Here is a 25,459-nt window from a genome sequence, read left to right as displayed (position 1 = left end):
ATGGAACTCCCATTTGACCCAGTGATCCCACTTCTAGGAATATATCCCAAAAAACTAGGAACACCAATTAGAAAGGATATATGCACCCCTATGTTCATAGCAGCACAATTCACCATAGCTAAGATTTGGAAACAGCCTAAGTGCCCATCATTAGATGAGTGGATTAAAAAACAGTGGTTCATCTGCACAATGGAATACTATGTGTCGGTAAAAAAGAAGGAGTTCTTACCATTTGCAACAACATGGATGGAACTGGAGAGCATTATGCTAAGTGAAATAAGCCAGTCAGAGAAAGATAAATATCACAGGATCTCACTCATTCATGGGATATAATGAACAACATAAACTGATTAACAAAAACAGATCCAGAGACAGAGAAGCATCAATCAGACCATCAAACCTCAGAGGGAAGGTAGGGGAGGGTGAGGGTAAGGGGGAGAGATCAACCAAAGGACTTATATGCAAGCATATAGGCCTAACCAATGGACACAGACAACAGGGGGGTGAGGGCATGAGTGGGGGAGAAGGGGGGTAATGTGGGGATAAGGGCACATTTGTAATAACTTAATAAAAAAATAAGCAAGTAAAAAAAATACAGAGTTTCCCATATATTCCTGTCCCACACATGTATGTTTTCCCCTACTATCAACATCCCCCACCAGATTGGTATATTTGTTACAATGAAGCTACATTGATGTATAAGTATCACCCCAAGACCATAGTTTACCCTGGGGTAAACCATACATTCTATGGGTTTGGACAAATGTGTAATGACGTGTATCCACCATTTTATTATCATTCTGAATAGTTTTACTCTTAAAAATCCCTGTGCTTTGCCTATTCACCCCTCTCTCTCCCCTAACCAACCACTTATCTTTTTACTAGGGGCCCGATATACGGAATTTGCTGTGACTTGACTCAGCCTTCACATCCCTGGCTTCGTCCAGAAGGTCGTCTGGAAGGACATCTGGAAGTTCTTTCAGGTGTCCAGTCTAATTAGCATATTATGCTTTTATTATTATAGATGGTCTCCATTGTTTTGGCTTTTCACAATATCATATAGTTGCTGTCATATAGTATGTGGTCTTTTCAGATTGGCTTCTTTCACTTAGTAATATGCACTTAGTTTTTTTCCCAGGTTTTTTTTTTCATGGTTTGATAGTTCATTTCTTTTTAATACTGAATAATATTTTATTGTCTGGATATACCAGAATTTCTCCATTTCCCTATTAAAGGACATCTTGGTTGCTTCCAAGTTTTGGCAATTATGAATAAAGTTGCTATAAACATCCAAATACAGATTATTGTGTGGACATAATAGTTCTCAACTCATTTGGATAAATATTGAGTAGTGTGATTACTGGATTATGGTATGTGTAAAAATATAAGAAACTGACAGACTTTCTTTCAAACTGGTTGCAGCATTTTGCATTCCCATGAGCTATGAATGAAAGTTCTTTTGCTTCTCATCCTAGCCAGCATTTGGTATTGTCAGTGTCCAAGTGGTGTGTAGTGATATCTCATTGTGGTTTTAATTTGCATTTTCCTGATGCCATATGATGTTGAATATATTATTTTCTTTTGGCGAGATATCTGTTCAGGACTTTGGCCCATTTTTAAATTTAGGTTGTTTATTTTTTTATTATTGAGTTATAAATGTGCTTTATATATTTTGGATCAGAGTTCTTTATCAGATGTGCCTTTTATCTTTCAGAGAACATTTAAAATATTTATTTATTAAATTGATTGCGGTGACATTGTTTAATATGAACACAGTTTCAGGTGTGGGTTTCTATGTTACAAGGTCTGTATATTGCACTGTGTGCCCTCCACCCAAAGTCAGATCTTCTCCTGTCACCTTATATTAGGATCCTCTTCTCCCCACACCCCCTTCCTCTGGCAATCACCACACAGTTTTATATCCCACATATGAGTGAAATCATACAGTTCTTAGCTTTCTTTGACTGACTTATTTCACATAGCATAATGTTCTCAAGGTCCATCCATGTTGTTGCAAATGGCACTATTTCATCCTTTCTTATGGCTGAGTAATAGTCCATTGTGTATATGTACCAAATCCAGTCCTTTTTCACAGGCCATTTTGCTTGCTTCCATGTTTTTTGCTTGCTTCCATGTCTTGGCCACCATGAATAATGCTGCAATGAGCAGAGGGGTGCATATATCTTTGTGAATACATGATTTCAAGTTTTTCAGGTATATACCAAGGATTGCTGAGTCATAAGGTAGCTAGATTCTGGTAGTTCTATCCTTAATTTTTAGAGGAATCACCAGACTGCTTTCCACTGTGGTTATATCAGTCTACATTCCCACCAGCAGTGAAAGGGTACCTTTTTTTCCCCTGCAACTTTTCCAACACTTGTTATTGCTTTTCTTGTTGATAATGGCCATTCTAACAGGTAAAAGGTGGTATCCATTATAGTTTTGAATTGCATTTCCCTAATTGCCAGTAAGGTTAAACATCTTTTCATATATCTTTTGGCTGTTTGTATGTCTTCTTGGAAGAGATGTATTTTCAGGTCCTCTGACCACTTTTAGACTGGGTTGTTTGCTTGTTTGGTGTTAAGTTTTATGAGTTCTTTGTATATTTTGGAAAGTAAACCTTTGTTGGAGCTACTGTTTGTAAATATCATTTCTCATCTGGTTTTCTGCCTCTTTGTTTTGTTGTCAGTTTCTTTTGCTGTGCAGAAGTTTGAAATAGTCCCATTCATTTATTTTTGCCTTTACTTTCCTTGCCTTTGGGGTCAAGTTCATAAAATGTTCTCTATGACCAAGGTCCATAAGTTTGGTGCCTATATTTTCTTCTATGGAACTTATTATTTCAGGCCTTATATTTAGGTTTTTAATCCATTTTGAACTAATTTTTGTACATGGAACAAACTATAAGCCAGTTTCATTCATTTACATGTGGCTTTCCAGTTTTTCCAGCACCATTTATTGAAGAGACTAACTTTACTCCATTGTGTGTTTCTGGCTCATTCTGGCCAAAAATTATCTGTCCACATACATGTGGTTTTAGAGCTGGGCTCTCTATTATGTTCTATTGATCTGTGTGTCTGTTTCTCTGCCAATACCATGCTGTTTTGATTATTGTAGCTCTATAGTATAATTTGAAGTCAGGTAGTGTGATACCTCCAGGTTTGTTCTTTTTTCTCAGAACTGCTTTGGCTATTCAGGGTCTTTTGTGGTTCCATACAAATCTGATGATTTCTTGTTCTATTTCTTTAAAAATGACATTGGGACTTTGATGGGGATTTCATTAAATCTGTATATTGCTTTGGGTAATATGTCCATTTTAACTATGTTGATTCTTCCAACCCATGAACACTGGATATTTTTCCATTTTGTTGCATCTTTTTCAATCTCTTTTAGTAATGCTTTGTAATTTTCAGAATATAGGTCTTTCACGTTCTTTGGTAAGTTTATTCCTAGATATTTTATTCTTTTGGTTGCAATTGAAAATGGTATATTTATTTTGTTAACATGGCATATTACATTGTTTGATTTGTGTATGTTGAACCATCCTTGTGTCCCTGGAATGATACCCAATTGATCATGATGTATTACTTTTTGTATGTACTGTTGTATTTGATTAGCTAATATTTTGGTTAGGATTTTTGCATCTGTATTCATCAGAAATATTGGTCTGTAGTATTATGTTTTGGTGTTACCTTTGCCAGTTTTTGGTATCAGGGTTATATTGGTCTTGTAGAATGTGATGGGAAGTATTGCCTGTTCAATTTTTGGCAAGATTTTGAGAAGGATAGGTTTTAAATCTTCTTTGAATGTTTGGTAGAATTCACTTGTGAAGCCATCTGGTCCTGGACTTTTGTTTTTTGGCAGGTTTTTGATGGTTGTTTCAATTTTTTCACTGATGATCGGTCTATTTTAGATTACCAAATTCTTTATGATTTAGTATAGGAAGGTTCTATATTTCTAGGAACTTATCAATTTCTTCCAGGTTATTGAATTTGGTTGCATAAAGCCTTTCATAATATTCTAATATGATCCTTGAATATCTGTGATGTCTGTGGTGACTTCTCCTCTCTTATTTCTGATTTTGTTTATATGGGTCTTTCCCCTTTTTTTCTTATTGAGTCCAGCCAGGGGTTTGTCAATTTTATTAATCTATTCAAAGAACCAGCTCTTTGTTTTATTCACTTTTTGTGTAGTCTTTTTGTTCTCTATTTCACTTAATTCATCTCTAATTTTTATTATTTTTTTTCTCCTGCTGAGTTTGGGTTGCTTTTGTTCTTTTTTTTTAGTACTTTAAGATGTGATGTTAGATCGTTTACTTGGAATTTCTCTTGTTTCTTCAGATAGGCCTATACTGATAAAAAAAAACTTCCCTCTTATTACTGCTTTTGCTGTATCCCAGAGTTTTTGATATATTGTATTGTCATTCTTATTTGTCTCTATATATCTTTTGATCTCATCTTTTATTTCTTATTTGACCCAGTCATTTCTTAGTAGTATTTTGTTTAATCTCCACATATTTGTGTGTTTCTTTACTTTCTTTTGGCAGTTGATTTCTAATTTTAAGGCATCATGGTCAGAGAATATGTGTGGTATAATTTCAATCATCTTGAATTTGTTGATGCTAGTTCTGTGACCCAACATATGGTCTGTCCTTAAGAATGTTCCATGTGTGCTGGAGAAGACTGTATAGTCTGATGTTCTGGGATGAAATGTTCTGTAAATGTCAATTATATCCATTTGGTCTAGTGTTTCATTTAAGGCCAATAATTTTTTTAATTGATTTTTTGTTTGGTTAATCTGTCTAGAGCTGTCAATGGAATATTAAGGTCTCCAACTATGATTGTGTTTTGATCTGTTTCTCCCTTTAGTTCTGTGAGTAGTTGTTTTATATATTTCAATGCTCCCTGGTTGGGTGCATATATATTAAGAAGTGTTATGTTTTCTTGATGTAGTGTTCCCTTTATCACTATTAAGTGTCCATCTTTGTCTCTTGTTATCTTTGTTATTTTGAAAAATACTTTGTTAGATATAAGTATGGCTACATCTGCTGTTTTGTGGATGTTATTTCCTTAGAGAATCATTTTTCATCCTTTTACATTAAATCTAACTTTGTCTTTGCAGATGTGTCTCTCATAGGCAGCATATGGTTGAGTTTTGATTTTTATCCACTCTGCTACTCTGTGCCTCTTTATTGGTGAATTCAGACCATTTACAATTAGGGTAATTATTGATATATAAGGATTTTCTGTAGCCATTTTATCTTTTGTTTTCTGGTAGGCCTGTGCCTCCATTGGTTCTTTTCCTTCATGCTTCTATCTGTTGTGTTCCATACATCTTTCTTTTGTTTTCTCTTTCTTTAAGCTATATGTCCTGGTTTAAGGATTTTTGTGTTTAGTTACCATTAGGTTTATAAAAATGAAGTTGCATATATACCGTAGTTTTTTTTTTCCTTTTGAATGCATCTAATCTTTATCTTCCTTTGCCAGTTCAGACCTTTCCTCCTCCCCCTTGAATGGTTTTGTTGTCAAAAACTATCCCTGTTTATGCTGTACATTTTTTGGTGATCTTACAGTGTTGTGATCTTATGATCTATCTTTGTTTCAGGTAGAATAACTCCCTTAAGTATTTCCTGCAATGGAGATTTTCTGGTGATAAAATCCCCACACTTCTGTATGTCTGGGAACATCTTTATTTCTACTTCAATTTAAAGGATAATTTTGCTGGATATATTATTCATGGCTGGTAATTTCTCTTTTTCAGACATTTTAATATTTGGTTCCACTCTCTTCTGGTTTGTAGAGTTTCTGCTGAGAATTCAGATGAAATTCTGTTGGGGTTTCCTTTGTAGGTCATTTCCTTCTTTTCCCTGGCTGATTTAAGAATTTTTCTTTGTCATTAATTTTTGATAGTTTGAATAACAAGTGCCTTGGAGAGGGCCTCTTTGGATTGAGGTAACTAGGTGTTCTGTTTGATTCTTGGATTCAAGTATCTAGTTCTTTCCATAGATTTGGGAAGTTCTCATCCACTATTTGTTCTAATAGACTCTCCATTCCATGCTCCCTCTCTTTCTCCTCTGCAATGCCTAATATTACTTTTTCTGAAGGAGTCAGATAGGTCTTGTAGAGATCTTTCATTTTTCTTTACTCTCAGGTCTCTCTCTTCTTCCCTCTGCATCATTTATAGATTCCTATTTTTGATATCTTTTCACTATCTGGTTGGTTCTGTTTTCTATGGTCAGTAGTTCACTCTTACTCTCCTTAATTACATGCTTCACTTTCAGTATTTCTGATTGGTTATTTTTTAAAGTTTCAATTTCCTTAGTAAAATACTTCTTTTGTTCATTGATTTGTTTTCTGAGTGCATTTAATGGCCTGTTAGCATTTTCTCACATCTTGTTGAGTATTTTCAGAACTGTAATCTTGAAATCTTTATTTCCATATGTTCCTGCCTGCTTCTGGGGATTTTTCATTTTCTTTCTAGTCATCATTGTTACTGTGGTTCTTCATGGTATTTTCTGTCCTCCTTTGCTTTCACATTTATCTCTGAAGAGGTCTTTCTACTACTTTTCAGTAGATGGTGCTGAATTGCTAGATTTTTACTTCTGTGGTCTTCCAGTCTTGAACCTCTGTGGCATCTGTAAGACAGTACAGCATTGCTGCTTAGAGTGGGGTTTGTTTTGCCCTCACCATAATGGTGATCCCTTAACTCCATGGGGTACTACCCCAAGCACCCATCCTGGGGATTAGTCACAGAGGGAAACAGTGATTCTACTGCAACAGCTCTTGGTTTACAGATAATATGCTCCCTGACCTGACTCCAAGGGCAACAGGAAGCTAGTTATGGGAGTCCAAGCAGTATCATGGCTCTGTGGTTCTGTTTCTTTGTCTGAAACACCACCACCTGACTGGACAAAGGAAAACCCCATGGCCAAACCCCGTGCTCTGTCAGGCATCTGCTGACTCACAGTTCACTCTTTCTCTGCTTGCTGCTCACTCTGTTGGGCTGCTCCTCCCCTGCCCCAGCTCTCTGTTCCTTCAGCAGAGGGAAGTGCCTGCTACCACTGGCTTTCTCCCCTCTCCTTGCTGAGCCATGAGCTCCTAGCTACAGGGCTGCATCTGTGGGCTGTCTGCACTTTTCTTCCTTCTCGTCTCCCGGTTTATTCTGGTTGCCCACCTTTAGTTGCTTCAGTGCATGGGTCTCCAAGAATAATCTAAGTGACAGTTAGTGCTCCTCCTCCTCCTCATTTTTTTCTCTTCTAGCATATATACCTATACCTGCACAGTTCTCCTAGAGGATAATGCAGTTAAATTCCATACATTATTAATGATAATCAGTATGTAAACATGATAAATAAACTGAATATTGGTGAAATATTTGACTATTATTAATAGAAATATTTTAGTATTATTAATAGGGATATAAGCAAGTAAGTAACCTTAATAAAATGTGGCATCACCATCTTGTTTGTTAACATTGTTTTTCAATCAGAGAATGAGAGAGATAGAGCATAATACATTCATACTGCTGAAGAGAATGTCATAAAGTTTGTCATAAAGTTGTGGCCTTAAATGCTTTATCATTTGGGTGTAGTAAAGTGAAGAAATCAAATAGTGTTGCTTTGTAACTTCCTAAAAAAGTAAAAAGGTATTCCAGGAAAAAAAAGTGACAGGCATTTTTGTAAGTCAGCATTATTTCCTTAATTTATGTAAGCACTTTTCTAAGTTCCATGTGAAGAAAGGAAAGTTTTAGCCGGGATCTAGCTGCTCATGATGGTGGAAGGTCTATGAAAACATGGCACTTACCAGATAGCTGTAAACTATTCCATTGCAGAAAATGAAATTATTATGAATCAAGGAACAGTTTAGAAACAATGTAATCCAGAGAGTACATTGCAACTACTGTAAAAACATATCACTTTTTATTTATATGTTTGGAATTTATTGTGAAAATTATGAAAACCATAAGAAGAATTTTAATTTAAATAGTGGTTTGTAAACTGTGTTCCAGAGGGCTTTAAGAGGTAACTCAAAGTCAGCTTGCACAGAAATAAAAGAGTTCATTAGAGTGATCCTATACTTCTCATCCCTTTTCATTAACCAGAATACACTCTGATTACAGTAGTGTTACATACATGTTGTGTTGTGTCCTACACTTAAAAAAAGGTTTTGCAACTAAAAAAACAAAGACCATTAATTTAAAGAATTCTGATGTTCTCTGCTTGAATTTTTTTCACCTAATGACCTTTTAAATTAGTTGCTTATAATCATTACTAATCATCCTAAAATGAAATCTCAACATTAGTAAAGCGAATAAATTGGAGTTACCAATTCAACCATAGCCAATGTCTTTATTCTTCCACTGTTCAAAAGTAGATTCCATAAAATGTACATATACTTGTATAGTTGGAAAATAGTTGTTGTTTTTTTCAAAAGCAGTTTCTTAATATTTCAAGTAGGGGTGGTAAAATTTTGAATTAGCCAGTTTTAATGTCATTGAACTTTCATTATAACACATACTTACTACCCTATTTGTATGAGCTTCCTTGCTATAAGAATTTTCACTTAGATATCTTGTCAGTAAACATTAGACTTAGCACCCTGTTGAAATATATTGAGCTATTAAAATTTTTTTTAGAGTTTGTTATTATAAGAGAGTAATTTTTCCAACTTCAGTAAATGGCAAGTCATTATGATCTGTCTGGATTAGGTATATAAGGAGCATGTCTTGGATTTTAAAAAATGCATTTTTCTTTTCCTGTGACTGAACATTTTCTTTTACATAAAAAGAGCAATGATTAAGGCATTTGTTCATTTAAGGGTAATCAGTTTTTATTTCTTTAGAATGGGAAGTACACTTTGCTAATGATGAGAAGTCTTGAGCCTATGATCAGGATCAATATTTCCTTTGTATAAAGCTAAAAATAAAATTGAAGGTGTAAGTTATATGACCATAGGGTGTTCACAAAAGAAGAGTAAAGTCAACTGAGTGATATTTAGAAATATTTCATTCAAGATGGGGTAGATTCAAGAGTTATATACATTATACTAAAGAACATACTTATTTAGTTACTAGAATATTTATGACAACCATTTTCTCTTAGACAAACCTGGTTAGCATGGACTCATTTTTAATATATAGCTATTCTTTTTTAAATTTTCAATTCAGGTCACAGCTTTTCTGTTTCAAAATAGAGAGATCACCTCACACACATTACAAAAGAGACGAGTGGCTTATAGTTTTTCAGGAAACTTAGATGTGAGTGATCTCTTTGATTGGATTGTGTGCAATGTCTTGGATCTTTGGATAAATTACTAATGTGTATTAATATAGTTGGATTATCTTTATAATTTATAATAGTTTTGCTACTATTTACTACAAACAATTTATGGTAGCTATATAAAGGCATGTAACATTGTCTTCCAGGCATTAATGATTAGATTGGATTGGATATATGACACAATGATGCCAATTAGATTCTCTTTTTTAGGGGATATTAGAGTTGGTTATGAGAGTGCAAGTGATTTATAGACAACATTTAACACATAAAATCAGGGGCTGTGATATGATCATAATGTTCTATATGGATAAAGAATCAGAAAGAAGAGTAATGAAGATATATAAAGAAAAGCATCATTGATAGAAATGAAAACTCTTAATAGTTTATATTTCTCAGTTCTAGTCAATATCTGATGTCCATCTGCAATCTTGTTTAGGTTTCATAGCATTTCTCCTCTCCTCCATTTCTTCACTGTATTCTTTTCTTTTTCTGTTTAAGCAGGCTTGAGTTTTTTGTCACTTGAATGTAAGATGTCTCACTAAATAATAATAGAATCCATTAATGAGAACAATCAATATGAGGACACATGTAAGTAACATGGTAAATGCTCAATATATTTAATTAAACCTGTTATTGAAATGTTATGATCTTTATAACTTTGTTTCAGACAGTAACCTTTATCTGACTTTGTCTTCAAACTCTGGGAATCCTTTAGCCACTCAAGTACTTTCTACAACGATATTTAAGATGCACTTCAAATCTAAGATTACATGAAATTATTTGCTTTATTCATAGGGCCAAATATTGAGGCATTATCTTCGAATAAACAAAGTAATAAGTTATAGTTACATCTAATGAGTTAGTATTGAATTTGTGCAGGCAAATCAAAGACCTCCTCTTATGCAGTAGAAATGCTGATCTTAACTGTTATGTTAGCTTGCCATTGATATCTTAATCTTATTGACAAAAACATAAAAGTGCAAAGCATTATGTCAGTTCTGTGTTGAATGTGAAAAATCTGAGAGAAGTAGACACTGTTGACTAGAAATCATGTTTATTTTTTGTTTTATTTCTGAAAATGGCTACTTACACATCTGTAATTTGTATAAAACCTTGTTTATTTCTTGATTTATATCTTTCTGAACAATTACTCCTAGGAAATGTCAGTTTTATGTGTGTGTGTGTGTGTGTGTGTGTGTGTTTTGTTGTTTTTTTTTGGTGTGTGTGCAGCATATCTATTTTGTTTTTTATTGCTTTGAAGTCATATAAAGTGGGAATATAGGTTTGGATCTCTTTGATCAATTTCTTCAGATGCTAGTCCCTTTAATTACAGTATTGATTGCAGCAAGTATAATGGCACCCATGACTTCATATGACACCCCATGTCAGCCTTCAGAGGAAACAAAAGCTTTGGAAGTGAATGGTTCATCACTATTTATTTCATGACCCTATGAAAGTTTACATGTATCATCAATAGTGACATGACAAAGATTCAGATTTCCTTGGCATAACTTCTGAAAGTTAAGACAATTGTCTGAATCTTTATAGTATTGATATCTCTCCATGCTCATTTCCCTTGAGAGTGTTAGTATTTCCTTGAGTTCAGCAAGGTCAGATAAAAGCATTTCTTCCCTCCTGTTATCCTTGATTGTCCTTTTTGTTATAAATAACAAGAGAAAAAAATTGTAATTAAGGAGCTTATAATTTAGTTTGTAATTCTAGGAGCTTATAATTTAGTAAGAGAAATAAGCCATGGATACAAGTAGTGACAACCCAAGATGGCCTATTTAGTGACATATATGAGACTGAGGCAGTAGGAAAGAGTTATTTTGGAAGGTAAACATGTAAGGCTGCTAGACCTGTCTCAATCACTTTGCTTCCTTGCTGGTGACTTTGGAAAATAAGTATAATTTATGTACCCTCAGTTTTTTCATCTGGAAAATTGGAATGATAATTATATTTATTTCATTAGGCTGTTTGTTAGGAGAAAATGAGATAGTACATATCTCTAGATAATCATAGCACTCAAAATGTAAATAAAGCATAATGACTTCAATAGAGGAAGGAGAAGTTATTTTTAGCTAATATGATCAGGGAAGAAGTCAAGAAAGAGAGAAAAAATAATTGTAGAATATGTAGGATTTCAAAGACTGAGATGGTGGGAAGCCCTTCTTAAGTGATGGATATTAAGGTATGGAAATGTTGCACATAATCACAGAAAACTGAATATCTAGTTTGAGAAATGTCTAATGCTTATTTGTGTCAACTTACTTCTTAAACTTTTCACCAAAAGCCTCCAAAAGGCACAGGGAAATATTTGACCCTATAGAAAGAAACACCACCACCATCATAGCTACCATTTCCAAAAGAATGACAAACATTTTTCAAGTTCTTGGAATCACCTGGGCTCGGTGCTTTATACTCACTATCTCAGCTGACTGCCAAAATAAGTCAAGGAGGTTATTCTGTGAGTGTCATGGTATGATATAAGGAAAGTGAGACACATCATTAATGAGTCAGTACTTATTGAGCTGAGACTTTTAGAGCATGTGATTTTAGGGCCCACTTTCTAAACTACTCTGTATCCTGCTGCTGGGAATTTGATCCTGGGTGTCCAATTTTGGGGAAGTCTCCTGTTTTATTATTAAGTTATTAAAATATTGAATCTAATGCAATTGAATTATATATATAAACTAGAAGCCCATTGCACGAAGATTAGCACAATAAGCATTCCTTCCCCTGGCTGCTGGCACCAGTTTTCCTCCGGCACCCGGGACCCAAGCCTCTTCAGTCTTGAGTCTTCAGTTTTCAGTGTTCAGTCTTCAATCTTCACTCCAGCCGGAGCCTTCAGTCTTCGCTCTGCGCCTGCATATGCAAATTAACAGCCATCTTTGTTGGGTTAATTTGCATAGTTGCTTTGATTGGCTGGTGGGTGTAGTGGAGAGACACCAATTTGCATGTTTCTCTTTTATTAGTGTAGATATTATGTAGAAATCTATACTAAAAATAGAGGAATATGCAAATTGCCTGGGATGCTGTCACGTAATGACCAATCAGGACAGGGGTGGGGCCATGTGGGAGAGCTCCCAGCACACCTGCACTGGGGGCCTCAGCACATCTGCGCACAAAGAGGAAGGGAGAGCAGATAGACAGGAGGATCAGGCCAGGAGGGGAGAGCAGATAGGCAGTTAGGGTTATCAGGCCAAGAGGGGAAAACAGTTAGGGGCATCAGACAGGCAGGCAGGTGAGCAGTTAGGAGCCAGTGGTTTCAGATTGCAAGCAGGATCCCAGATTGGAAAGGATGCAGGCAGGGCTGAGGGATCTCCCCCCACCGCCCCCGTGAACAAATTTTGTGCTCCGGGCCTCTAGTATTATATAAGAATATATATTATTTCTATATAAGTATATATATTTGTTTCATATAACATTTTAAAATACTTTTTGTGCAAATGTTTTTTTCTATCTATTTAGTAGGCTAATAATATAACAAGCCTGCTCATTTCAGAAGATCTTATATTTTTAAAGTGTCTCCTTTCAAGGATATTAAGATGTAACCTTGAAAGAGCTTCAGGCAATTCTTAACTTGCTTGTTGACGTTGCTTTTTACTGTGTAATTATTGGTCAAGACTTTTGCTGCTTTGTTTGGAAAAATAAATTTAAAAATCTGATGTTCTTTCCTCAAATTTGCATGATTAATTTTAAAATTTTCTATAATATTAAAAACAGAGGCCTGGTGCACAAAATTCATGCATGGGGGGTGGTACCCTCAACCCAGCCTGCAGCCTCTCCAATCCAGGACCCCTCAGGGGATGTCTGACTGCTGGTTTAGGCCCGATCCCAGGGGCATGCCTCTCACAATCCTGGACTGCTGGATCCTAATCACTCACCTGCCTGCCTGCCTGGTCATCCCTAACTGCCCCCCTCCTGCCAGCCTGATCACCCCTCAGTGCCTCTGTGTGCTGGCCTGGTTGCCCCCAACTGCCCCCCTGCTGGCCTAGTCATCCCTCACTGCCCTCCCTGACAACTTAATCACCCCAACTGCAACCTCCCCTCCCTGTTGGCCTGGTTGCCCCTACCTACCCCTGCTGCTATTCTGGTAGCCTCTTACTGCCCCTCTCTGCCAGCCTGGTTTCCCCCAGCTGCCCCCTGATGGTCTGGTCACCCCTAACTGCCCCCCTTCTGGCCTGGTTGCCCCCAACTGCCCCCTGCTGGCCTGGTTGCCCTCAACTGCCCACCTGCCAGCCTAATTGCTCTTCATGGCCCGCCCCCCGCCAGCCTGGTCACCCCACGTAGCCTGCTGTTCAGTCGTTTGGTTGTCCCTCACTAATCCCCCTGCTGGCCTGGTTGTAGGCAGCCATCTTTGTGAGGGCATGAGGATCAATTTCCATATTACCTCTTTATTATATAGGATGTTATGCAGTTATTAATTATGGGTTTGTGATAACAATAGCATTGTATAAGGCTTTCTTGAAGTTTTACAGGGTTTTTTTCAGTTTATGACTTACAGTTAAATATTTATTATGAGGAATCATGAATCTCATTTGAAGAAAACTTATAAATGAGTTCCTAAACTTCAAGTTTAGAGTCCATAGAATTAATATAGGATTTTTTAAAAGAAATAGTTGTAAATATCTATATTGCATAAAACTACATTCTAATTAATATTATTTGCCAAATTAGAGAATAGTATTGTATTTTAGATTTAAATACTTATATTAGGTGTGAAATGTGTGCTTACTACTCACAAATAATTTTCTGTTTATACTTTAATGGCAAAGACCAAATGCTAGCTTAAATCAATTAGGTGTATTATCTTGATTAACAGCATTTCTCTAGGAAAGAATTAACAGTTTGTAAAATTTATGAAATCTGAACATGCTTTAAAATTGCAAAAAGCTTTAATTTATTGATAACCAATAATGGATGAAAATTAAGGTTAACTTAATAACTAAAAACAAATAAGACATATCTAAGTAACACTAATTCTGGTTCTAATTTTAAATAAGAACTTGAATGTATAAAGCTTTAACTTTTAATTTTATGGGACTGGATGTCCCTAGGGAAGTGAATTACGATTACATTTACATTTAACAGTTTACAAGAGAGACAAAACTTTTTTAAGAAACCATCATGCCTACCACACTGATTTCTTTCTCTGGCATGTGGCTAAAAATTTGCCTTTGCCTTAGAGGAAAATAAGATTGATATTTTGGTTATAAATACTTTACCTAGACTGTTGCTTAAAGACAGTCCCCTAAAATATGATTTACTTAAAAATAACAGGCACATTTTTCTTTTATTTAAAAAATATGTTCCCTATGTGAAAGAGTAAACAATCTGATGGATCAATAATTTGTGATAAGATAAGGTATTCCAGTTTCATAAAACCTGAACTGATTTTTTTAAATGGTCTCCATCCTGAGGAGTTCAACTTTAGCAACATATTAAAAAATGTAAGTAATCAAAGTATATAATCTTGGTTTTTGCCTTCTCTGTATATGATACAGGGGAATGTGTAGTGAACTTGATTTGAAATCAGAAAGGCTTCACAAAGGCAGAGTTAATATGGCTTCTTAGAATTTGGAAAAAATTCCAACCCATAGAAAATGAGGTGGATTTGCCAGAACTTTGTTGGAAAATAGTAAAGATGATTTTAATACTCTTAGTGATATGGGATGTTAGAATGGCTTTACTATGAAAGACTGAAGAATCAATGAGTTGTCTATGCTCCCTGGTAAGGCTCAGAGAATCCTCCTTTCTCTAAAGTTATAGGGAATGAATTAGTAAAGAGTAAATCAATATTGTTGAGAATTAGTAACTCTCTTCCATAGAAGTTAATGGTAGGGACTAATGTTATACAGAACTGGGCTACCTAGTGTCAATGAAAATGATGGTAATTTCTAATTGTAGAGGCCATGCAGCAGCACTTAACTATCAGAGATATGGATATAATTATGGCAATGAACAGGAAGTGAGAATGACAACCAGGAGGCCCAATCTTCAGGAAATCCTGGATAGCTAATCCATTAGAGCCTAAAGAGAGTTGGAAAGCACAAAATCCCAAATATAAAACTGAAAGTGGTAGAAAGCCCTCAATAGAATACCATTAATTAGAAAGTAGTCACTGGTGGCAAGTTGATTGCACTGGTGCCCTACATACTGAAAAAAAGGTAATTCATCCTTGTTGGTATTGGAATGATTCCCCAATATGTGTTTACATTTTTGCTTGCAGGGCCTCTACCTGCATCAATGTCCAAGGTTCAAGATTACACACATTTTATGTGCAATTGTTTTCTCTGTATGCTGAAGGAGTTATGACAATAGGCACTTGGCCATGGGATTTACTGATTCCACCATAAACCATACTCTTCAGAAGCCACCAGTCAGATAGAACTTTAAGCAGGCGTCCAAGCAACTATTCCAAGTTCTCTCTGCATCTCTGGTAATGGATAATGTCCCTTTACTGACATCCTTCCCTCCTTTGACTCATTTCTTCACTCCCTACTGATATTTCCTGAGATCACCATCAGAAATAATATACTTGCACTTGAATCAGTGTCCCAGAGACTGCCACTGTGGAATCCCAAACCAAGAAACATATCTGACTTAAAAAAAAAAAAAGATAACTAAATGATGTGTGACTTCTATCAGTTAGGTATGGGTTTAGCAGCAAATAATAGAAAAACATACAATTAAAAACTTAAATACACAAAGATTGTCTAATATAGCAACAAATGTGGAGATCTTTAATGCAGTACTGATATGGTCTCTCTATTATGCCAACAAGGACCCGGGATCTTTCTCAGGCCTTCACATACACATCCTGTCGCATCATGTCATAAGAAGGCTGCTATACTCCTAGGGTTTCCATCATTTACACAGACAAAAGGAAGTAGGAAAAATTTAGGGAAAAAGGCAGAATCAGCAGACACCTACTGACATTTCTCAGTGGGAACAATGAGAACATGGATCCCCTAGCAGGAAGGAAGTTTGGAAAGCTGAAGTTTGAGTAGTTAAGTCTATAACTTTTGTAGCCTTTGTAATAAAAGCATGGGAGAAAGAGGATGAAAAGGGAGGTGCAATTAATTAACCAACCACTTTTCAGTGCTACCATATAAATAGGCAGACTCAGAATTTGATTTAAAAAATTTGTCCTAAATTCTAATCTAAATATTTTTTTCTGTTTTCTATACGTAAATACATAGGTTGAATGTTAGACTGTAACTCTCTAGATCAGTGGTTCTCAACCTTCTGGCCCTTTAAATACAGTTCCTCATGTTGTGACCCAACCATAAAATTATTTTCATTGCTACTTCATAACTGTAATGTTGATCTTACTTTAGACCAGTGGTTCTCAATCTTGGCTGCACATTAGAATCACCTGGGAATCTTTTTAAAATCCTGATTTCTGGGCCTCATCCTCCGGAAATTCTGTTTCTTTGTTATGGGGTGGGGCCACAACATTAGTAACAAAGAAACAATTTCCGGAGGATGAGGCCCAGAAATCAGGATTTTAAAAAAATTCCCAGGTGATTCTAATGTGCAGCCAAGGTTGAGAACCACTGTTCTAGAATGCTTTTTAATGGAAAGCACTTAAAATAATTCACTATATTTAGTTGTAAAGTTTTTATATGCCCTATTTATTCATTACAAACCTGTACCAAATATCTACTAACTTCCTTTCATGAACACAGCAGGCAAGATTTCTGATTTTTTTTTTTTTTACAAAAAAACATTTGCTTTATTTTTAGTGTTTCATATATGTTACACAAACAGTAACAAAAATATTTTATCAAACAAGGTGAATCCGAAAAGACCCACACCAAGACACATCATAATTACCATGGCAAATGTTCAGGACAAAGAGAGAATCTTACAGGCTGCAAGAGAGAGACGGAAAGTTACATACAAGGGATCTCCCATTAGATTATCAAATGATTTCTCAACAGAAACACATCAGGCCAGAAAAGAATGGACAGAAATCTACAAAGTGATGCAAAGCAAAGGACTGAATCCAAGAATACTCTATCCAGCAAGGCTTTCATTCAAAATTGAAGGGGAAATAAGAAGCTTCACAGACAAAAAAAGGCTAAGGGAGTTTATCACCACCAAGCCAGCCATGCAAGAAATGCTAAAGGGACTGGTGTAAAAAGAAGAAATAACAAGCTCAGAAAGAAAACAGCCACACACACAAAAAAAGAAATGGCTACAAACAAGTACCTTTCAATAATAACTTTAAATGTAAACGGACTAAATGCTCCAACCAAAAGACATCGAGTGGCTGAATGGATAAAAAAACATGACCCATACATCTGCTGTCTACAAGAGACCCACCTCATTAGAAGGGACTCACACAGACTGAAAGTGAAGGGATGGAAAAATATCTTTCACGCAAATGGAAAGGAAAAGAAAGCTGGGGTAGCAATACTTATATCGGACAAAATACATCTCAAAGTGAAGGCCATAACCAGAGATAAGGAAGGCCACTTCATAATACTAAAGGGATCAATACAACAAGAAGATATAACCCTGGTAAACATATATGCACCCAATGCAGGAGCACCCAAATTCATAAAAAAACTCCTGGAAGATATCAAAGGAGAGATCGACAACAATACAATCATAGTAGGGGACTTTAATACACCACTGACACCACTGGATAAGCCCGCTAGACAAACAATCAGCAAAGAAACAGCAATCCTAAATGACTCACTAGATCAGATGGACTTAATTGACATCTTCAGAACACTTCACCCCAAAGCCATGGAATATACATTCCTCTCAGGTGCTCATGGGACATATTCAAAAATAGACCACATATTGGGTCACAAGCAAAGTCTCCACAAATTCAAGAAGATTGAAATCATAAAAAGCTTCTTCTCAGACCACGATGGCATAATGTTAGAAATAAACTACAATAAAAACAACCCAAAATACTCAAACACTTGGAAGCTGAATAGCATGTTATTAAATATTGATTGGGTTACCAATGACATCAAAGAAGAAATTAAAAACATCCTGGACACTAATGACAATGAAAACACAACAATCCAAAACCTATGGGACACAATGAAAGCAGTCCTGAGAGGGAAGTTTATAGCTCTACAGGCCTATCTCAAAAAACAAGAAAAAATGGTAGTAAATCATCTAACTCTTCAACTCAAAGAATTAGAAAGAGAGCAACAAGAAAACCCCAGAGTGAGCAGAAGGAAGGAGATAATAAAGATTAGAGCAGAAATAAATGACATAGAGACCAAAAAAACAATACAGAAAATCAATGAAACCAAGAGCTGGTTCTTTGAAAGGATAAACAAGATTGACAAACCTCTAGCCAGGCTCACCAAGAAGCAAAGAGAGAGGACCCAAATAAACCAAATCAGAAACGATAGAGGCGAAATAACAACAGACCCCACAGAAATACAAATGATTGTTAAACAATACTATGGACAGCTCTACTCCAACAAACTAGACAACCTGGAGGAAATGGACAAATTCCTAGGAAAGTACAACATTCCAAAACTCAATCAGGAAGAATCTAAAAACCTCAATAGGCCAATAACTATGGAAGAAATTGAAGCAGTCATCAAAAAGCTCCCAGCAAACAAAAGCCCAGGACCAGATGGCTTCTCAGGGGAGTTTTACCAAACTTTCAAGGAAGAACTAAAACCTATCCTCCTCAGACTACTACAAAAAATTCAGGAGGAAGGAACACTTCCAAGCTCATTCTATGAAGCCAGCATCACCCTAATACCAAAACCAGGTAAAGACAACACAATGAAAGAGAATTACAGGCCAATATCCCTCATGAACATAGATGCCAAAATCCTCAACAAAATCTTAGCAAATCGGATCCAGCAGTACATCAGAAGGATCATACACCATGACCAAGTAGGATTTATCCCAGGGATGCAAGGATGGTACAACATCCGTAAATCAATAAATGTGATACATCACATAAACAAATTGAAAGAAAAAAACCACATGGTCATATCAATTGATGCAGAAAAAGCATTCGACAAAATCCAACACCCATTTTTGATAAAAACTCTCAGCAAGGTGGGAATAGAAGGATCATACCTCAACATAATAAAAGCCATATATGACAGGCCCACAGCCAACATCATACTCAATGGACAAAAACTAACACCATTTCCCCTAAAAACAGGAACAAGACAGGGATGCCCACTCTCGCCACTCCTCTTTAACATAGTCCTGGAAGTATTAGCCATTGCAATTAGGCAAGAAGAAGAAATAAAAGGCATCCAAATTGGAAAAGAGGAAGTAAAACTGTCCTTATTTGCAGATGACATGATATTATACATACAAAACCCTAGAGACTCCATCAAAAAGCTACTAGACTTAATACATGAATTTGGCAATGTAGCAGGATACAAAATTAACCCCAAGAAATCTGAGGCATTTCTATACACCAATAGTGAACTTTCAGAAAGAGAGATTAGAAAAACAATCCCATTTACCATTGCACCAAAAAAATTAAGATACCTAGGAATAAACTTAACTAAAGAAGTAAAAGACCTCTACTCAGAAAACTACAGGACGTTGAAGATTTCTGATTTTTAAGCTTTGTCAACAATTTCCAAATAATTTCTGATGCTTATATCTCTCCAAGTACAAAGACATTCAGAGTCTTTAGCCTCAAAAAATGTAAATGTGTTGAATTTTAAAAAGCACCAAATATAAAAAAAAAAAGTGAAAGAGAATATACCTATTTCTGCCCATAGCCTTGTGTATTGGCTATATCCCTTCCCGGCAACTGTTTGCTGTCACTATGTTCCTCCTTTGTACTCATGCTATCTGTGAAATAGCCTCAGATGAGAACTGGCACTAAAAAATTTATTTTTGTGTGTGTGTCAACAAATAATTTTTTTCTCTGCTAGTTTTGTCTGTTAGGCTAATGGTCTTACATATTTTTTTAATTGCTACTTCTATTTGCCCTCATATTTTCAAAACTCCTAGAAATAATATAACAGCAAGATTTTTATCACCACAACTGGTAGACACCTGGGTCATTTCATTGACCATTTAGGGAAATATTCCAAAACTATAACGAAGCTATTTCTATGTGCTTATTCACATCACTCTACAACTTCTCCAAAAACTGTTTCTGTAGTTTAAAAAACAACAGCAGCAGCAGCAACAACAACAAAAACCCCCAAAACAAACAACAAACAAAAATACCCAAGGAGATATTTTTTTAGGTGCATAACATTTTAAAACTGAAATAAGTATAAAGTTATGAATAACATAAAAATTTTAAAGTGACCTTTAATTTGCAAAGACAGACTTCCTCTAATTGTATCAATAGAAAAGTTTTTATTTAAAATAAAATTTTATTTAAAATACAGTTGACCCTTGCACTACATGGCCTGTGAGGATCAGGCCGAAGCCAGCTCTCCAACATCCACTGAGGGGTCCTGAATTGTGAAAGGGCACAGACCAGGACAAGGGACTCCACCGGTGCACAATCAGGGCCGGGGAGGAACAGTGAGAGGGCTCCAGGGCGTGTCTGGCCCATCTCACCCAGTCATGATCAGCCGGACCCCAGCAGCAAGCTAACCTACTGGTTGGAGCATCTGCCCCCTGGTGGTCAGTGCACGTCATAGTGATTGGTCCAACGGTCGAACGGTCAGAGGGACAACTAGCATAGTAGGCTTTTATATATATAGATAGACATTTAGAAATATTTCTGGAAGTTTAACTTCTGTTTTTAAAAGTTTAGCTTCATCGAGGTAGAACCAATATATAAAATTTAGTTAATTAACATATCCATCACCTCACATATTTATTTTTCTTTGTTGCTGTTGTTAACAATATTTAAGTTGCACCTTCAGCCAATTTCAATTATACAACACACTGTTATCAACTATAGTCACCATAAATATAGATCCTTTACCCCCATGGTTAAATTTATTCCTAGGTATTTTATTATTTTTATGCAATTGTAATTGGGATTGTTTTGTTAATTTCTTTTTTCTGATAGTGTGTTATTAGTGCACAGAAACACAGCTGATTCTGGTTTTGTATCCTGCAACTTTACTGAATTTGTTTATTAGTTCTAACATTTTTGTGTGTGAAGTCTTTAGGATTTTCTTTATATGAGATCATATCATTTACAAATAAACAATTTTATTTGTTCCTTTCTGATTTGGATGTCTCATTTATTTGTCTTGCCTAATTGTGTTGACTAAAATTTCTATTATTATGGTGAGTAAAAGTGGTGAGAGTAGGCATTCTTGTCTTGTACCTGATTTTAGAGGAAAAGCTCGCAGCTTTGAGTATGATGTTATTCAGCTGTGGGTTTGTGATATATAGCCTTTATTTTGTTGGTGTACATTTCCCCTATAATTAATTTGTGGGGAATTTATTATAAAATAATGTTGAAAATTGTCAGATGCTTTTTTTGCATCTATTGAGATGATCATATGACATTTAACTTTCCATTTCATTAACGTAATGCATCACATTGATTAATTTTTGGAGTTGAAACATTTTTGCATCCTTGGCATAAAGCCACTTGATCATGATATCTGATCTTTTTAATATATTATTAAATTCTGTTTGCTGATATTTTGTTGATGATGTTTTTGCATATATGTTCATCAATGAAAAGGGCCTATAATTTTCTTTTCTTGTAGTGTCCTTATCTGGTTTTTGTAACAGGTTAATGCTGGCCTTATAAAATGAGTTTGAGAGTATTTTCTCCCCTCCTATGTTTTCTTTTGAATAGTTTGAAAGGATTGGTATCTGTTCTTTAAATATTTGGTAGAATTCACTGGTGAAGCTATATGGTCCTGGAATTTTCTTTGTTGGGAGGATTTCAATAACTGCTTCTATCTCAGATTTAATTGATCTGATCAGATTTTTCTACTTCTTCATGATTTAGTCTTGGTAGGTGGTATGTTTGTAAGAACTTACTCATTTTGTCAAGGTCCAATTTATTGGCATGTATTTGTCCATAGTAATCTCTTATTATCCTTTGTATTTTCATGGTATCAGTTATAATACCTCCACTTTTATTTCTAAATTTATTTTGTTTCTCTCTCTTTTTTTTCTATTAAGTGTAATTAAAAGGTTTTTATTATCTATCTTTTCAAAAACCAGCTCTTATTTTATTAATTTTTCTATTCTATTTTCAGTCTTAATTTATTTCCACTCTAATTTTTTTTAATATTTTCTACATTTTACTAACTTTGGGCTTAGTCTATTATTTTTTTCCTAGATCCTTGATGTATCAAGTTAAGTTGCTTAGTTGAGACCTTTATTTATTAATTTTTAATCCTCTCCAGAGGATATGTTTTGTTACCCATTCAGCTATGCTATATCATTTTTTTTTTTTGGAGAATTTAATGTCACTGCAAAGGTTTGCTTTCTGTAAGAGCCTCTGGCATAATCAGGAGGATGGGGCCTCTGCATCTCCTGTGAGGGGGAAGTGCTGTTCGGACTTCAGGAAAGATGGTGGGTGTGCCCCCCACCCCCAGCCAATCTTTTGCTTCTGTCCTGAAATTTGTCCCTGACCTCAGCAGGCCAGAGCCCCTAGTAGGCAGGTTGGGTTTCAGGAGCCCAGACGTTGTGTCTGCCTTAAACCAAGAGGATGTTTCTATCAGCTCTCCCTTGAGGGGGAAGCACCAGTCAGGTTCCTGGGAAAGTGGAGGGAATGGCTCTGCTCCAAAGCCAGTCACTGACACCTCCTGAGAGTGCTCAGATTTCAATGCTCTAGCCTACAGCCTCTGTCTCCTCAGCAGGCCTTAAAATGCAGGGTGGGATGAGTGGGATTCCAGAGGGTGTGGTAATTGCTTGTCCCTAGGCTGATGCTGCTAGAAGGGGATTGCTCCTCTCAAGAAAATTGACTACTAGAGGTATCAGAGGATGATCCAGCACAAGGATCCTGGCAGCCCCTCTCCCATGTCTCTCCTGAAAGACACTCACTTTAGACTCCTCAGGCAACTCCAGTTCCCACTGACCTCCCTCCACTGCAACCCAGTGTTAATGCAGCAAACGAAAATTTTGTGTGTTGGCCCTTTAAAAGGGTAGCTTTTTCTACAGTGGGCTCTTTCTCTCCAGCAGCTTTTCACAGATGGATGTTACCTGGGCACCTACCTGTTCCTGATCTAGTGCTCAAGGCTGGGGAACCTGGTCTGGGGGTTTAGCCTTCAGGCTTCTCAGGGGGAACTCCTGCAGCTGAGAAATTCCTTTTTAACCTCAGCCAGCCACCTGTGGGAGTGGGGCTAGCCCCTTTCACATCTTCACCTTTCCTACCAGTCCCCAGGTGGATTCTTCTGCCAGTCTTGGTTAAAGGTCTTCTCTTTAAATAGTTTTTTATTGGTGATTCAATGTGATTGTTCCCCAATTTAGTTGTAATTTCCAGTTTGATTCTGGGAGAAATTGCAAGCAAGATCCACCTATTTTGCCACCATCTTGAACAACTTTCTCTAAGAATTAGTTTTTTAAAAATTAAATCACTGAGAACTCTGCTCACCTTCCTGCACCTGCCCAGACTGTTCCTGCTGCCACTGCCACTGTGCTGCATGGCTCTGTGGTTCTTGCTGTCACAGCTGAAACTTTTCCTAAGTGCTTTGTTGTGGGGTCATGTGAGGATATAACCCAATTTCCCCTTTCAGTCCGTTGAAGAGTGTCTGCCTGGCCAGCGGCCCAAAGGAGCAGAGCAGCTCATACCTGGGTATCTTCCCACATCCTTGGCAGCTAACAAAATTCACCAGACTCTATGTTTGTCCTTGACCTGCACACAGGCTGTTCCCAGCATGGCTCCCCTCCCCTCCCCTCTGCCTGATAAATCCCTATCTGACCCTGGCAGAGTGTGAAAACTCACCTGACCGATCACCATCAGCACATCCAGTAATAAAGGCTATGTCCTTCCCCTCTGGTCCCCAGTGTGTTTTTTTTGGACTATCAAAGAACAGCATGGCACTCCGGGGATTTGAACTCCTACATTACACTTGTTAAAATATATGATGACAAATAAAAATATATATATGCAAAGTGTATCATGTGATTACTTGATATACATATATACTAGTACATTGTAAACTAATTACCACAATCTGTTCAACATATCTATAAGCTCACATAATTACCATTTTTTTTGTGTGTGTGTAGATGGTGAGAATGCTTAAGCTCTAAAATAGCAAATGTTTGATATGTTTGAATTTCTTTATTCTTTAAATTACAGTAAGTATTATTTAACCACTAGAGGCCTGGTGCACAAAATTTGTGCATGGGGGGGGGTCCCCCTCAGCCAAGCCTGCACCCTCTTCAATCCGGGACCTCTTGGAGGATGTGTGACTGCCAGTTTAGGCCGGATCCCAGAGATTGGGACTAAACCGGCAGTTGGACATCCCTCTCACAATCCTGGACCGCTGGCTCCTAATCACTCACCTGCCTGCCTGCCTGGTTGCTCCTAACTGCCCCCCCCAACCTGCTGGCCTGATCGCCCCTCACTGCCTCTGTGTGTTGGCCTGATCACCTCTAACTGGCCCCCATGACTGTCTGGTTGCCCCTAACTTCACCTCTCTGCTAGCCAGGTCGTCCCCAACTGCCCCCTCTCTGCTGGCCTGGTTGCTCCTAACTGCCCCCCTGCCAGCCTGGTCACCCCTTACTGCCACCCCTGCTGACCTGGTTGCCCCCAACTGCCCCCATCTGTTGGCCTGGTTGCCCCTAACTGCACCCCCACCCCCACCAGCCTGGTCACCTTTTACTGCTCTCCCTGCCAGCCTGGTCACCCCTAACTGCCCCCCTGCTGGCCTGGTTGCCCCCAACTGCCCCCCTTGCTGGCCTGGTCACCCCTCATGGCCCCCCGCCAGCTTGGTTGCCCCATGCAGCCTGCTGTTCAGTCATTTGGTCGTCCCTCACTAACCCCCCTGCCAGCCTGGTTGTAGGCAGCCATCTTGTGAGGGTGTGAGGGTTAATTTGCATATTACCTCTTTATTATATAGGATTGTCAACATACTATGCATTGTATTCCCAGAACTTATTAATTTAATTGTTAAGTACTGATCTAGAACACTCAACATAATTATTAACCTGTTAGGTTATCTTCTTTCATGAACATCCTATATAATAAAGGGGTAATATGCAAATCGACTTTCACCCGGCAGGGTAGGGCAGTTAGGGGTGACCAGGCCAGAAGGGGAGGGCAGTTAGGGGCGA

The 25,459-nt window shown here is 37.0% G+C and overlaps 1 long non-coding RNA gene across 1 annotated transcript; it reads right to left on the bottom strand.

Annotated features, from left to right (window-relative positions):
• Window positions 1-2,579: 2,579 nt before the first annotated feature.
• LOC106725380 lies at window positions 2,580-15,666 on the bottom strand. The gene is made up of 3 exons (XR_001361268.1): window positions 15,655-15,666; window positions 5,167-5,173; window positions 2,580-2,658 (listed from the first exon to the last, which is right to left on the bottom strand). It is a non-coding gene; the product is annotated as an uncharacterized LOC106725380 (long non-coding RNA).
• Between the last annotated feature and the right edge of the window lie 9,793 nt (window positions 15,667-25,459).

Source organism: Myotis brandtii, unplaced genomic scaffold, assembly GCF_000412655.1.
Source record: "Myotis brandtii unplaced genomic scaffold, ASM41265v1 scaffold159, whole genome shotgun sequence".
In the NCBI taxonomy this organism is placed as follows: Eukaryota; Metazoa; Chordata; class Mammalia; order Chiroptera; family Vespertilionidae; genus Myotis; species Myotis brandtii.
Note: the sequence above shows the minus strand (reverse complement) of the source record. Positions and strands in the feature narration are given on the sequence as shown.